Genomic DNA, 14,829 nt, shown 5'->3' with positions numbered 1-14,829 from the left:
ATTTTAATTTTTTTGAAAAAAGGTTTTAAGAAGGGGATTGAGGGGCCTCAAGGCTCTAGAAAGAAAATAGGAGTGAGGTTGTTTCATTTTATTTGAGAAATTTAGTCTAAGTTTAATTAAAGCTCATTTAGGAATTTGATTAAGAAAATAAAAGGAAAATCACTTGGATTTGGATCCAAGGTTTATTAAGAAAATGATTTGACTTTTGCTTATTTTGATTTTGGAGATAAAAAGGTTTTACTAAACTAACGGAAAGCTAACGTAACAACGTGAAAAATAAAGCGAGAGTAAAGCAATAAATAAAGTGATATGGTGTCGGTGCAAGTGTCGGTGTGTGCAATTACTAAGCTATTACATACCATCCTAGGGGCATTCTAAAGCAAGAAATAAAAAGCTCAAAAAAAGAAAATTACATCAATGCCTAAAATACACACTAAGATATTGGAAAATAAATAAATTGCAAGAATGAAAATGCATGAGATTATACTAGAAATAAAGCAATCATAATAAGATGATAAGAAATTTAAAAGCATTGCATGGATTATCAAGAAGACATGATGTCAAAATATTCAAGCAAGACACAAGGTAGAAATTTAAATATTAAAGCAAAAATTAACACAAGGTATGGTGGAGTGAAAATATTTAAAAAAAACATGAAATAAAGCCCTTAAAAACATTAAAGCAAAAAAACATGGAGATTAAAATATTTTAAAATGCTTGAAAGAAAACTACAAAATGAGTTTGAAAACGCATGAGATTAAAATATTTTGAAAAGCGAAAGTCAAGCAACCTAGATGGACACACGAAATGATTTAATCCGAACAAAGATGCATGAAAGACGATAGCTAAAATTAAGCTGATTACAAGGTAGAACAAAGTATGATATGAAAGAAATGGCTTGAATTAAAGTGCATGAAACATGATTAAAACTAAGTAAAATATGTAATAAAGTAGTGCATGACATGAGAAATAATTTGAACAAGGAAAAAATGCATGATAATGGGTTTTAAAAAAACATTGCATGGGTTAAAAAAAATGAAGATGCATGAGTTTAAAAAGTTACTAACAACATATAAAGAGAGAAATGCAGTAAGCAATCAAACAGGGGGTCCGAAGAGCAAGCAGAAAGCACACAACAAGCAAGAATCGGGCCCAACAGCAAAACATAATGGGCTAAAGGGTAGAAGACCCAAACGGGTCGGTTCACCCATGGGTTATAGGTCATGGAGCAGTAACAGGGAGCGGGTTATGGAGCATATATAAGCACATCTTTGTTTCTTTCTTCATTTTTAAACCAACTTCCTCTTTCTAAAAAAACATATGCTCTCTTCTCCCTTTGAAACAGTTCGCCGGAGAAGAAGAAGTAGGCGGTGTCGGAAGTGCTCCGGCGCGGTGGTCGGCCGGAGAGCCGCCGCGTCGGAGAATTTTTATTTTATTATTTTTTTTCAAAATTTTTACATCAACGTTACCGCCTCCTTCTTCTCTGTACGAATCCAACCTTAGATTTCTACACACATGCTTCAATCAGTCTAGATCTAGCGTTGAAGATTCAAAAGTTTTAGAGACAAAAATGAACAAAAGAGAGATAGATTCGTTACCTTCTCTTGATCTGTTACGATCTGGAGATGCTACGAACGGAAAACTTCGAGTCAGTGCCGGAAATACTTCAATCCTTTCTTCTTTCACGCTCCTTTTTCTTTGTATTCCACGATCTGTCCTTTTTCTTCTCACTGGATTCACGTTATTGTATTTTGACGTGTTTGGCTTGCTTGTATTTGAAGACGGTTTTGGTTTGTGAGTGAATGAAATCGAAAATTTGGGTTGTGTTTGTAGAGATGATAGTGTTAGATGGTGGTTTGAGTCACGATCTGTGACTTGTTGATGATGGAAGAACAGATCGACCTTGCTGAGTTTGTTGGTGAGCTATGTTGGATTCAAAGGAAACTTAACGTTTATGTATTTTGTGGTTACTGGATTTTTGATCAATTGATATTGGTGATGATATTACTATTGGTTTGAAGATTGAATTCAAAAAAAAAAAATGTTACTGCAAATTTTCTATTGGTGAATGTTCATGGGAAAAGTTGAAAAGAAAAGGGTGTTTGATCCATTTCTATACCAAGCCGCAAATTGATAGTGTTTTTGTGAGAGTTTTTGCAGCGGCTACAGTGTGTCAGTCTGAAATTCTCTGCAGCCCCCCTTTTCATCAATCATTGGATAGCTTATATAGTGACCAACTAGGTCAAATGAAATTTCACTGGACCAAAATGCCCCTGACTTGGGCAGCAAGAACCTTGAGGACAAAAATGACTAAATGGACCAACTTGGACTCTTAAAAATTAAAAACTCAAAAAGAAATAATAATAACAATTAAAATTGTCACGTAAGTGACATTTTGAAAAAAACAAAAAGTTTAAAAAAAAGTAAAATAAAATAATAAGAAAATAACAATCAAAACTAAAAACTGTCCCTTTCGGTAACCAAGTGAGATACCCGCCAAAATTCCGTCTGAGACGACTAAATTACTCGACATTCAAAATACGAATAAAAACTTAAAATTACAAAGAAAAGTGGTCAAAATTTGGGGTATGACAGATGCCCCTATTTAAGTTTCTTCGTCACGAAGATTTGAAAGAAAACTTTTAAATCGATGGGTCGAAGAGACTTAAATACTAAGTACACCGAATTTTGACCAATTGAAAAGCTGAGAATGCGATGAATACAATAATATGAATGCATGCGATGCGAGTATGAATGCAGAGACGACGGAAATAAACTGACTGGGGAACAAACTGATAAGTATCACTGGGGAGATAAAGCTTGTCTATTACCGACTACCGTGGTAAAGACGAACATACAGAAGATAAAGCTTGAACGGAAGATAAAGCTCAGACGGAAGATGAAGCTAGAGACGGAAAATAAAGCTCGAGACGGCAAATAACGCTTGAGACGGAAAATAAAGCTCAAGACGGAAAGTAAAGCTTGTCCATTACCGACAGCCCATGGTAAGGACGAAAGTACAGAAGATAAAGCTTGTCTATATTGGTTAGTATTGATAACGTGATTACTGGATGGGATCTACCATTTGAACACAAATTGATTGGTGACATTTATGAATTAAACACCTTGAGGATGACCTTTTTATGTATTGGATTAGTGACGCCTCTTGAACACAAGCTGGGGACGACATATTAAGGGAATGACAGGTAAACACAAGCTGTCCGTGGTTTGGGACTGACCATTTGAAGCAAAATAAACGTTTGCAAGAATCCACTCGGCTTTTGAGGAAAGGTTTGCGAGAATCCACTCGGCTTTTGACGAAATGTTTGCGAGAATCCACTCGGCTTTTGACGAATGTTTGCGAGAATCCACTCGGCTTTTGATGAACGGTTTGCGAGAATCCACTCGGCTTTTGATGAACGGTTTGCGAGAATCCACTCGGCTTTTGATGAAAGGGTTTGCGAGAATCCACTCGGCTGTTGATGAAAGGTTTGCGAGAATTTACTCGGCTTTTGATAAAAGTTGGCCAGAACCCACTGGGCTGTTGATGAAAGGTTTGCGAGAATTTACTCGGCTTTTGATAAAAGTTGGCCAGAATCCACTGGGCTTCATAAGAGTTTTGCGAGAATCCACTCGGCTTTTGATAAGAGGTTGGCGAGAATCCACTCGGCTTCATAAGAGTTTTGCGAGAATCCACTCGGCTTTTGATAAGAGGTTGCGAGAATCCACTCGGCTTTTGATAAGTTTGCCGGAATCCACGGGCTTGGTAAGAGTTCGCCGGAATCCACCGGGCTTACAGTGAATGACATCTCTGGACCCGACACACTGGGGTATACGCTTTTATGAGATACAGTTGAAATAAGACACGAGGTGGTAAATGCAATGATATTTTGTATGCATGCAATATGTGCATGAATGTTTATATGCATAAATATATGTATGAATGAATGGATGAGTACATGAATGTATGAATGTATGACTGTATATGACAGGTGAACTTGATGAAACAAAAGAGGATAGGTAAGGTGAGAGATAGACTGACACCGCAGTACAAACACTCGGCAATCTTCATTGGGGATAACATTACTGGAGGTGAGTTAAACACTGTCAGGGTAAAGCTCATACTCAGACCACTGGTGGGGGAACAACCCATAACCACACCACTGAAGGGAGAATGCCCCATAATCAAACCACTTGAGGGAGAAACAACCCATTAATCAAACCACTGAAAGGAGAATGCCTCACAACCAACCCCCTTGAAGGGAGAATGCCCCATAATCAAACCACTTGAGGGGAGAAAGCCCAATAATCAATCCACTTGAAGGGAGAATGCCCCATAATCAAACCACTTGAGGGGAGAAAGCCCAATAATCAATCCACTTGGGGGAACAACTCATCAATCAAGAACTTGGCAGAAGTCGCCATCTCTAAGGGATAAAATACATTAATCAAACCACAGATGGGAGACACCGTCAATTAAACCATAGGCAGGAGTCGCCATTCATCAAATCACCGGCAAAAGTCGCCATTTCTCGGGATAAAACCCATCAATCAACCATTCTAGCAAAAGTCGTCACTCGTAAGCCAGCACAAAGTGCATTCTTTCCATTTGGCCCACTTGAACTGTGATACCTCTGTCCTTTTTCATTTTTTTGTATTGTTTTTCTTTTTTTTTTTGAAAGTCCCTAACTTTTGCCTGGATCGCCCTTTCAGGTTTTCAATCCACCGGAAGTATATGTATATATTTTTTTTATGCCCCTAATTTTTGCCTGGACCGCCCTTTTCGGGTTTTCAGTCCACCGGGACGCTCATTTTTGGCTTAAGCCGCCCTTTCGGGTTTTCGACTTAGCGAGCTCTTCTCTTTTTTTTGTATTTTTTTTTTCTCTTTTTTTTTTTGACAGAGGTCATCGCACAACACTTGTTCATAACTATCTTGCAGAGTTTAACTGTCCTTGGGACGAATGTTGATGTATGTTTCTACTACTCATAAGTTCAAAGAAGATGTACCTGTTGTTTATGCTTTTCAAAAGACATTAAAAAGTTTTAAAATTTTTGCTTTAAGTATTCACATCAAAAATAGAAGAAAATTATGCAAACAGAATAAATGAGAATTTCAAATAAATGGGCACAGACTCAAATTAGATGTAAAGGAGTGGTGACCTGCCAAAGGCGTGGCTCCACAGATTTTAAAAAGTTTGGAAAATGGTAATTATATGGGAAAGGTACGTTGAACACAATAACCGCTGTGCTCTCTAACAACTTTGAATCCCACTGTTCCGAGTCTTTGACTTGCTGATGCTTCAGATTGGAGATCCTTTGACAGTTGAAAATGCCCCAGATGAATCATATCTGAATTGATGTAGTTACCTTGCCATAAACCGGAGGTCTTTTGACAGCTGAATTGCCCCAAGTGAGTCATGTCCGACCAGATGCAGTTACTTTGTCACAATCCTTAACTTTTGCATAGGTCGCCCTTGCGGGTGTCAACCTATCAGGATAAACACATTTTTTTTTTATCACTTTTTTTTTATGTCTCTAACTTTTGCATGGACCGCCCTTTCGGGTTTTCAGTCCATCGAGACGCTCTTTTTTGCCTAAGCCGCTTTTTTAATGTTTGCGACTTATCGAGCTGATTTTTTATTTCTTTTTTTCCATGTCTCTAATTTTTGCATGGACCACCCTTTCAGGTTTTCAATCCATCGAGACGCTCTTTTTTTGCCTAAGCCGCTTTTTCCAGTTTGCGACTTATCGAGCTTTTCATTTTAACAAAGTATTTCTTGACTGCACTGGCATTCATAGGACACACAAGTTCATCACTATTCTTGGTAATTAGGCATACATTGCCCCTGAAATCAGGTAACACATTTTTAGCACAAAGCCACTTTCTTGACTTTCACGGGGACGAGCCTTCTTTGTCGAATACTTGCTTTATCCTTTTGACATAACTGTACAGGGCACATTGCAATAACACTTTTAAATTCAATCCAGCTTAGCTTTCATTGGAATTCCCGTTGACAGAACTTTGACCTCCATGTGGGGCACTGCTTTTATATTGTATATTGAGGGATGGTGGGGGGGTTGCCCCTGTTAAAGTGTGCACTTGAAGTACAATATCCCTGCAGGCAGATGGAAGCATCTCGTGCCTGTCTTTGTACATGAAAGTCCTCTTCTGGACAATCTTTCTTGATACTTGCAGCTTCGACGGCCAAAATGCCCCAGTAGGCAATATATCACATTTAGGAAACTTTCATCCTCCTTTTCTTCAGTTTCGAACACAGAGAACTCAAAGTCGAGAGAGAGAGCATAGGGTTAAAGTGTTCAACGGGTTTATTAATGCATGATTTGATTATTGATATAAACATTATGATTATGCAGGTATGTGAAAATGATTTAAAGAAAAAGAATTTTTTTTGGTTTTTTGTATTACCATTTTTCCAGAAAAAGCACAAAATAAAACAAAGACGAGATCAAAACGACCTTTTAATTAATGATGACAATACATAAAGCAAAAAGCCCTAAACAAGTTCACTTCCGTCTCGGGTGGGACGAAAGGATTTTTTTTTTGAAAAACATAAAGCAACAAACAAACATATTAATTAAACAGATGAGTAGTAGAAATAAACATCAGCAAAGACCCAATTCCAGCTAAACATTCCATGCACCAAGATCCGATAGCGGATTAACTTGCATATTCAAATTCAAAACTCTTCAAAAGGTATGAGATTTTTCTGGATCAACTTCTGAACTATCTTCTGCAATGCACAACAGTGCTCAATATCATGACCTGGTGCCCCTTGATGGAAAGCACAAAAGAAGTCGGGTCTGTAACGGGCTGACAATTTTGCTGGCATTGGCAGAGGTGCCTTGGTATAGACCAAATTCCTTTCAATCAACTTTGGAAGCAGCTCTGCATATGTCATGGGAATAGGATCAATCTGTTTCCTTGAAGTCCGTTGTCGAGGCTGTTGTTGATATTGCTGAAACTGGGGTTGATAACCCACACTTTGCAGAGCATTTGTGACAGGCATAACAGCGGCAACAGGGTAATAAGCCGGATACAGTTGTTGAGGCTGACTCTCCTCCACACTCATTTCCTGGTATTCCTCCTCTGAACCATTAGTGGGAACAACTTCTTTGATCAAATGTCCTTTTCGAACCCAATCTTCAATACGCATGCCTGCGGTCATCATATCCGCGAAATCGCCAGATGCACTTGCAAGCATATGCTCAAAATAGAACGGATCCAGAGTTTTCAGGAAAATCTCGGTCAACTCTTTCTCTTCTAGACGTGGACGGACTTGTTCGGCGACATCTCTCCATCGTTGGGCATAAGCTTTGAAGGATTCATTATCATTCTGAGTCATGGCCTGTAGTTCCTTTCTGTTTGGGGCCAAGTGCAAGTTGTAGTTATATCGCTGGACGAAAGCCTCACACAAATCACTGAAAGTTTTGATATCATTCTTGCTCAAGCCCATGTACCATATCAGTGCGGCACCAGTCAAACTATCTTGGAAACAGTGGATAAGGAGCTCATCATTACCTACTTGGGCAGACATCTTTCTCACGTACATCACCAAATGAAGCTCGGGGCAGGTGTTCCCTTTATACTTTTCAAAATCAGGGACCTTGAATTTGGGTGGTATAACGACATTAGGAACCAAGCAAAGGTCATAAGCATTTTTCCCAAACAGTTCTTTCCCACGAAGAGATTTCAATTCCAACTGTATTCTGTCAAACTTTTCTTCCAGTTCAGCTATCCGGTCGTATGCAACCACATTTTCTGAGCGATGGATTGACCCAGGGCCCTGCCGAGTAGTATGAATCAAAGGAGCTGAGTAGGTCATAGCAGCTTGAGGGATCAAAGGGCCTAATTGAGGGATAGGCATTGTCTGTTGCACAAAAGGAGCTTGAACCTTAGAGACATCAGGACGAAATACTTCACCAGAACTTAAAGGTGTACTCCAAAGATAACCTTCCAGCATAGCATGTTGAGGAGTACTAGCAAACACTGTTGAAATCGGGGTAGTGGAAGCAACCGTCTGAGCTTGAGTGCTGCCGATAGGAAGAGACAATGGCTGACTCTGTGCAACCGTCATCAAAGATACTAAGTTCCTCAAAATCTCATTTTCGGCCCGAAGGGTTGTCACCTCCTCACGAAGCTTGTGGTTCTCTTGTTCAAAATGATCCATTCTGATTTGCTCGAGTGTTGTAGATGCGAGTAGACTGATAGATGGACCTTTTGTAGACAAAAACAAGGTATGAGACACGGACTAGAAACTATGAATGCAAAATGATGCATGATATGTTTATGCAAAAATATACAATCTTTTTGTTATCGAAGGATTTGTCAAGGCGAATTGTAAACAATGCAGATGAACATGGTTTCATTTGAAGATTTGTAAAGATATTGCAATCGATTCTATTTTCAAAAGGTAAGAATGAAACCAGGGAAGAATTTCTTTAGCAAAAGCTTAATTGAGATTTTTGAAGTTGTATCTCTTTTGGTGTTCATTCTTACAAGATTCATACCTTTGATGTTTACAAGACGACTGATCTAAGTCCTTCGATATTTTTATGGATGAAAAAAGGTTTATGGATGAATGCATGCATGCATGATTATGATAGAATACATGAAATACGTGGGGGGATAGATTCACAATGTTGGAGTTGAAGGTAACGCCATTTGGTAAGGACTATGGTTTCAAAATTGCACTTGTAACAAGGGTTCTACCAAGTTCCCAACTTACAACTACCCTTATGAATATCTCGGTGCGTAGGATTAACTCCTAGACCAATAATTCGTAAGGAAGTCTAGTTTGAGTGTAGCATCGCGTGACGACCAAAGTCAGGACTACTCCTGGTTTAGTCTCCGCACTACGTCCTAATAAATGGCCAAGATGGGTTAAGGGTGATCTAAAGGTCCTCAACGCTTGATGGGTTTCAAAAATAATAACGCCAATCACGACTACTCATGGTGACGTATATATACTCTTGAACCCACGTTGAGTGGAGTTATATCACATGCACACATAGGCAGGACTACTCCTGGTATGGCACTATGACCGTACTCCGTCCTATCTTAGGTTTCACTCAAGTCCGGGAGTAGGACTTCTTTTCTCACCCCTCACGTATAAACATTTACAAAGTATATACAAAAGATAAAGCAAAAGTAATAAAGAAAGAAAGGTGGGCTAAACCCGCGTAGGATCCCCAGTGAAGTCGCCATTTTTGTAGACCAAGATTTTCGGGTGTCAAGCCATTGATTGGACTTGAACCTTCAATCTACCGGACTTGCTCGATTTTATTCTTGGGAAGGGAAAAAGAGATTGAAAAACCCTTTTTGGATCCGGGGGTTGGTTACGATTCGGGAAGGTGTTAGGCACCCGCGTCGTTCACGGTACTCCGTGAGAACCTCTTTCTAACTTTATTTTTATTTAGAAAATTATTGCTTAAAGTATAAGTGAAAGAATGGAGGGAGAAGAAGTTGGAGTTTTGGTTATTTTTGTTTGATCGATTTGGAAGGAATAAACCCATGCCTACGTACCCTTTAAAGGGATCAAAACCGTCGTAGTTCGCTCTTATAAAAAATATTTTTGGTGGGTTAGGTTGATTTTAATTTTTTTGAAAAAAGGTTTTAAGAAGGGGATTGAGGGGCCTCAAGGCTCTAGAAAGAAAATAGGAGTGAGGTTGTTTCATTTTATTTGAGAAATTTAGTCTAAGTTTAATTAAAGCTCATTTAGGAATTTGATTAAGAAAATAAAAGGAAAATCACTTGGATTTGGATCCAAGGTTTATTAAGAAAATGATTTGACTTTTGCTTATTTTGATTTTGGAGATAAAAAGGTTTTACTAAACTAACGGAAAGCTAACGTAACAACGTGAAAAATAAAGCGAGAGTAAAGCAATAAATAAAGTGATATGGTGTCGGTGCAAGTGTCGGTGTGTGCAATTACTAAGCTATTACATACCATCCTAGGGGCATTCTAAAGCAAGAAATAAAAAGCTCAAAAAAAGAAAATTACATCAATGCCTAAAATACACACTAAGATATTGGAAAATAAATAAATTGCAAGAATGAAAATGCATGAGATTATACTAGAAATAAAGCAATCATAATAAGATGATAAGAAATTTAAAAGCATTGCATGGATTATCAAGAAGACATGATGTCAAAATATTCAAGCAAGACACAAGGTAGAAATTTAAATATTAAAGCAAAAATTAACACAAGGTATGGTGGAGTGAAAATATTTAAAAAAAACATGAAATAAAGCCCTTAAAAACATTAAAGCAAAAAAACATGGAGATTAAAATATTTTAAAATGCTTGAAAGAAAACTACAAAATGAGTTTGAAAACGCATGAGATTAAAATATTTTGAAAAGCGAAAGTCAAGCAACCTAGATGGACACACGAAATGATTTAATCCGAACAAAGATGCATGAAAGACGATAGCTAAAATTAAGCTGATTACAAGGTAGAACAAAGTATGATATGAAAGAAATGGCTTGAATTAAAGTGCATGAAACATGATTAAAACTAAGTAAAATATGTAATAAAGTAGTGCATGACATGAGAAATAATTTGAACAAGGAAAAAATGCATGATAATGGGTTTTAAAAAAACATTGCATGGGTTAAAAAAAATGAAGATGCATGAGTTTAAAAAGTTACTAACAACATATAAAGAGAGAAATGCAGTAAGCAATCAAACAGGGGGTCCGAAGAGCAAGCAGAAAGCACACAACAAGCAAGAATCGGGCCCAACAGCAAAACATAATGGGCTAAAGGGTAGAAGACCCAAACGGGTCGGTTCACCCATGGGTTATAGGTCATGGAGCAGTAACAGGGAGCGGGTTATGGAGCATATATAAGCACATCTTTGTTTCTTTCTTCATTTTTAAACCAACTTCCTCTTTCTAAAAAAACATATGCTCTTTTCTCCCTTTGAAACAGTTCGCCGGAGAAGAAGAAGTAGGCGGTGTCGGAAGTGCTCCGGCGCGGTGGTCGGCCGGAGAGCCGCCGCGTCGGAGAATTTTTATTTTATTATTTTTTTTCAAAATTTTTACATCAACGTTACCGCCTCCTTCTTCTCTGTACGAATCCAACCTTAGATTTCTACACACATGCTTCAATCAGTCTAGATCTAGCGTTGAAGATTCAAAAGTTTTAGAGACAAAAATGAACAAAAGAGAGATAGATTCGTTACCTTCTCTTGATCTGTTACGATCTGGAGATGCTACGAACGGAAAACTTCGAGTCAGTGCCGGAAATACTTCAATCCTTTCTTCTTTCACGCTCCTTTTTCTTTGTATTCCACGATCTGTCCTTTTTCTTCTCACTGGATTCACGTTATTGTATTTTGACGTGTTTGGCTTGCTTGTATTTGAAGACGGTTTTGGTTTGTGAGTGAATGAAATCGAAAATTTGGGTTGTGTTTGTAGAGATGATAGTGTTAGATGGTGGTTTGAGTCACGATCTGTGACTTGTTGATGATGGAAGAACAGATCGACCTTGCTGAGTTTGTTGGTGAGCTATGTTGGATTCAAAGGAAACTTAACGTTTATGTATTTTGTGGTTACTGGATTTTTGATCAATTGATATTGGTGATGATATTACTATTGGTTTGAAGATTGAATTCAAAAAAAAAAATGTTACTGCAAATTTTCTATTGGTGAATGTTCATGGGAAAAGTTGAAAAGAAAAGGGTGTTTGATCCATTTCTATACCAAGCCGCAAATTGATAGTGTTTTTGTGAGAGTTTTTGCAGCGGCTACAGTGTGTCAGTCTGAAATTCTCTGCAGCCCCCCTTTTCATCAATCATTGGATAGCTTATATAGTGACCAACTAGGTCAAATGAAATTTCACTGGACCAAAATGCCCCTGACTTGGGCAGCAAGAACCTTGAGGACAAAAATGACTAAATGGACCAACTTGGACTCTTAAAAATTAAAAACTCAAAAAGAAATAATAATAACAATTAAAATTGTCACGTAAGTGACATTTTGAAAAAAACAAAAAGTTTAAAAAAAAGTAAAATAAAATAATAAGAAAATAACAATCAAAACTAAAAACTGTCCCTTTCGGTAACCAAGTGAGATACCCGCCAAAATTCCGTCTGAGACGACTAAATTACTCGACATTCAAAATACGAATAAAAACTTAAAATTACAAAGAAAAGTGGTCAAAATTTGGGGTATGACAGATGCCCCTATTTAAGTTTCTTCGTCACGAAGATTTGAAAGAAAACTTTTAAATCGATGGGTCGAAGAGACTTAAATACTAAGTACACCGAATTTTGACCAATTGAAAAGCTGAGAATGCGATGAATACAATAATATGAATGCATGCGATGCGAGTATGAATGCAGAGACGACGGAAATAAACTGACTGGGGAACAAACTGATAAGTATCACTGGGGAGATAAAGCTTGTCTATTACCGACTACCGTGGTAAAGACGAACATACAGAAGATAAAGCTTGAACGGAAGATAAAGCTCAGACGGAAGATGAAGCTAGAGACGGAAAATAAAGCTCGAGACGGCAAATAACGCTTGAGACGGAAAATAAAGCTCAAGACGGAAAGTAAAGCTTGTCCATTACCGACAGCCCATGGTAAGGACGAAAGTACAGAAGATAAAGCTTGTCTATATTGGTTAGTATTGATAACGTGATTACTGGATGGGATCTACCATTTGAACACAAATTGATTGGTGACATTTATGAATTAAACACCTTGAGGATGACCTTTTTATGTATTGGATTAGTGACGCCTCTTGAACACAAGCTGGGGACGACATATTAAGGGAATGACAGGTAAACACAAGCTGTCCGTGGTTTGGGACTGACCATTTGAAGCAAAATAAACGTTTGCAAGAATCCACTCGGCTTTTGAGGAAAGGTTTGCGAGAATCCACTCGGCTTTTGACGAAATGTTTGCGAGAATCCACTCGGCTTTTGACGAATGTTTGCGAGAATCCACTCGGCTTTTGATGAACGGTTTGCGAGAATCCACTCGGCTTTTGATGAACGGTTTGCGAGAATCCACTCGGCTTTTGATGAAAGGGTTTGCGAGAATCCACTCGGCTGTTGATGAAAGGTTTGCGAGAATTTACTCGGCTTTTGATAAAAGTTGGCCAGAACCCACTGGGCTGTTGATGAAAGGTTTGCGAGAATTTACTCGGCTTTTGATAAAAGTTGGCCAGAATCCACTGGGCTTCATAAGAGTTTTGCGAGAATCCACTCGGCTTTTGATAAGAGGTTGGCGAGAATCCACTCGGCTTCATAAGAGTTTTGCGAGAATCCACTCGGCTTTTGATAAGAGGTTGCGAGAATCCACTCGGCTTTTGATAAGTTTGCCGGAATCCACGGGCTTGGTAAGAGTTCGCCGGAATCCACCGGGCTTACAGTGAATGACATCTCTGGACCCGACACACTGGGGTATACGCTTTTATGAGATACAGTTGAAATAAGACACGAGGTGGTAAATGCAATGATATTTTGTATGCATGCAATATGTGCATGAATGTTTATATGCATAAATATATGTATGAATGAATGGATGAGTACATGAATGTATGAATGTATGACTGTATATGACAGGTGAACTTGATGAAACAAAAGAGGATAGGTAAGGTGAGAGATAGACTGACACCGCAGTACAAACACTCGGCAATCTTCATTGGGGATAACATTACTGGAGGTGAGTTAAACACTGTCAGGGTAAAGCTCATACTCAGACCACTGGTGGGGGAACAACCCATAACCACACCACTGAAGGGAGAATGCCCCATAATCAAACCACTTGAGGGAGAAACAACCCATTAATCAAACCACTGAAAGGAGAATGCCTCACAACCAACCCCCTTGAAGGGAGAATGCCCCATAATCAAACCACTTGAGGGGAGAAAGCCCAATAATCAATCCACTTGAAGGGAGAATGCCCCATAATCAAACCACTTGAGGGGAGAAAGCCCAATAATCAATCCACTTGGGGGAACAACTCATCAATCAAGAACTTGGCAGAAGTCGCCATCTCTAAGGGATAAAATACATTAATCAAACCACAGATGGGAGACACCGTCAATTAAACCATAGGCAGGAGTCGCCATTCATCAAATCACCGGCAAAAGTCGCCATTTCTCGGGATAAAACCCATCAATCAACCATTCTAGCAAAAGTCGTCACTCGTAAGCCAGCACAAAGTGCATTCTTTCCATTTGGCCCACTTGAACTGTGATACCTCTGTCCTTTTTCATTTTTTTGTATTGTTTTTCTTTTTTTTTTTGAAAGTCCCTAACTTTTGCCTGGATCGCCCTTTCAGGTTTTCAATCCACCGGGAGTATATGTATATATTTTTTTTATGCCCCTAATTTTTGCCTGGACCGCCCTTTTCGGGTTTTCAGTCCACCGGGACGCTCATTTTTGGCTTAAGCCGCCCTTTCGGGTTTTCGACTTAGCGAGCTCTTCTCTTTTTTTTGTATTTTTTTTTCTCTTTTTTTTTTTGACAGAGGTCATCGCACAACACTTGTTCATAACTATCTTGCAGAGTTTAACTGTCCTTGGGACGAATGTTGATGTATGTTTCTACTACTCATAAGTTCAAAGAAGATGTCCCTGTTGTTTATGCTTTTCAAAAGACATTAAAAAGTTTTAAAATTTTTGCTTTAAGTATTCACATCAAAAATAGAAGAAAATTATGCAAACAGAATAAATGAGAATTTCAAATAAATGGGCACAGACTCAAATTAGATGTAAAGGAGTGGTGACCTGCCAAAGGCGTGGCTCCACAGATTTTAAAAAGTTTGGAAAATGGTAATTATATGGGAAAG

This window comes from Medicago sativa, chromosome 3, assembly GCF_051527215.1.
Source record: "Medicago sativa cultivar Bolivia chromosome 3, Bolivia_mono, whole genome shotgun sequence".
Taxonomy (NCBI): Eukaryota; Viridiplantae; Streptophyta; class Magnoliopsida; order Fabales; family Fabaceae; genus Medicago; species Medicago sativa.
Note: the sequence above shows the minus strand (reverse complement) of the source record.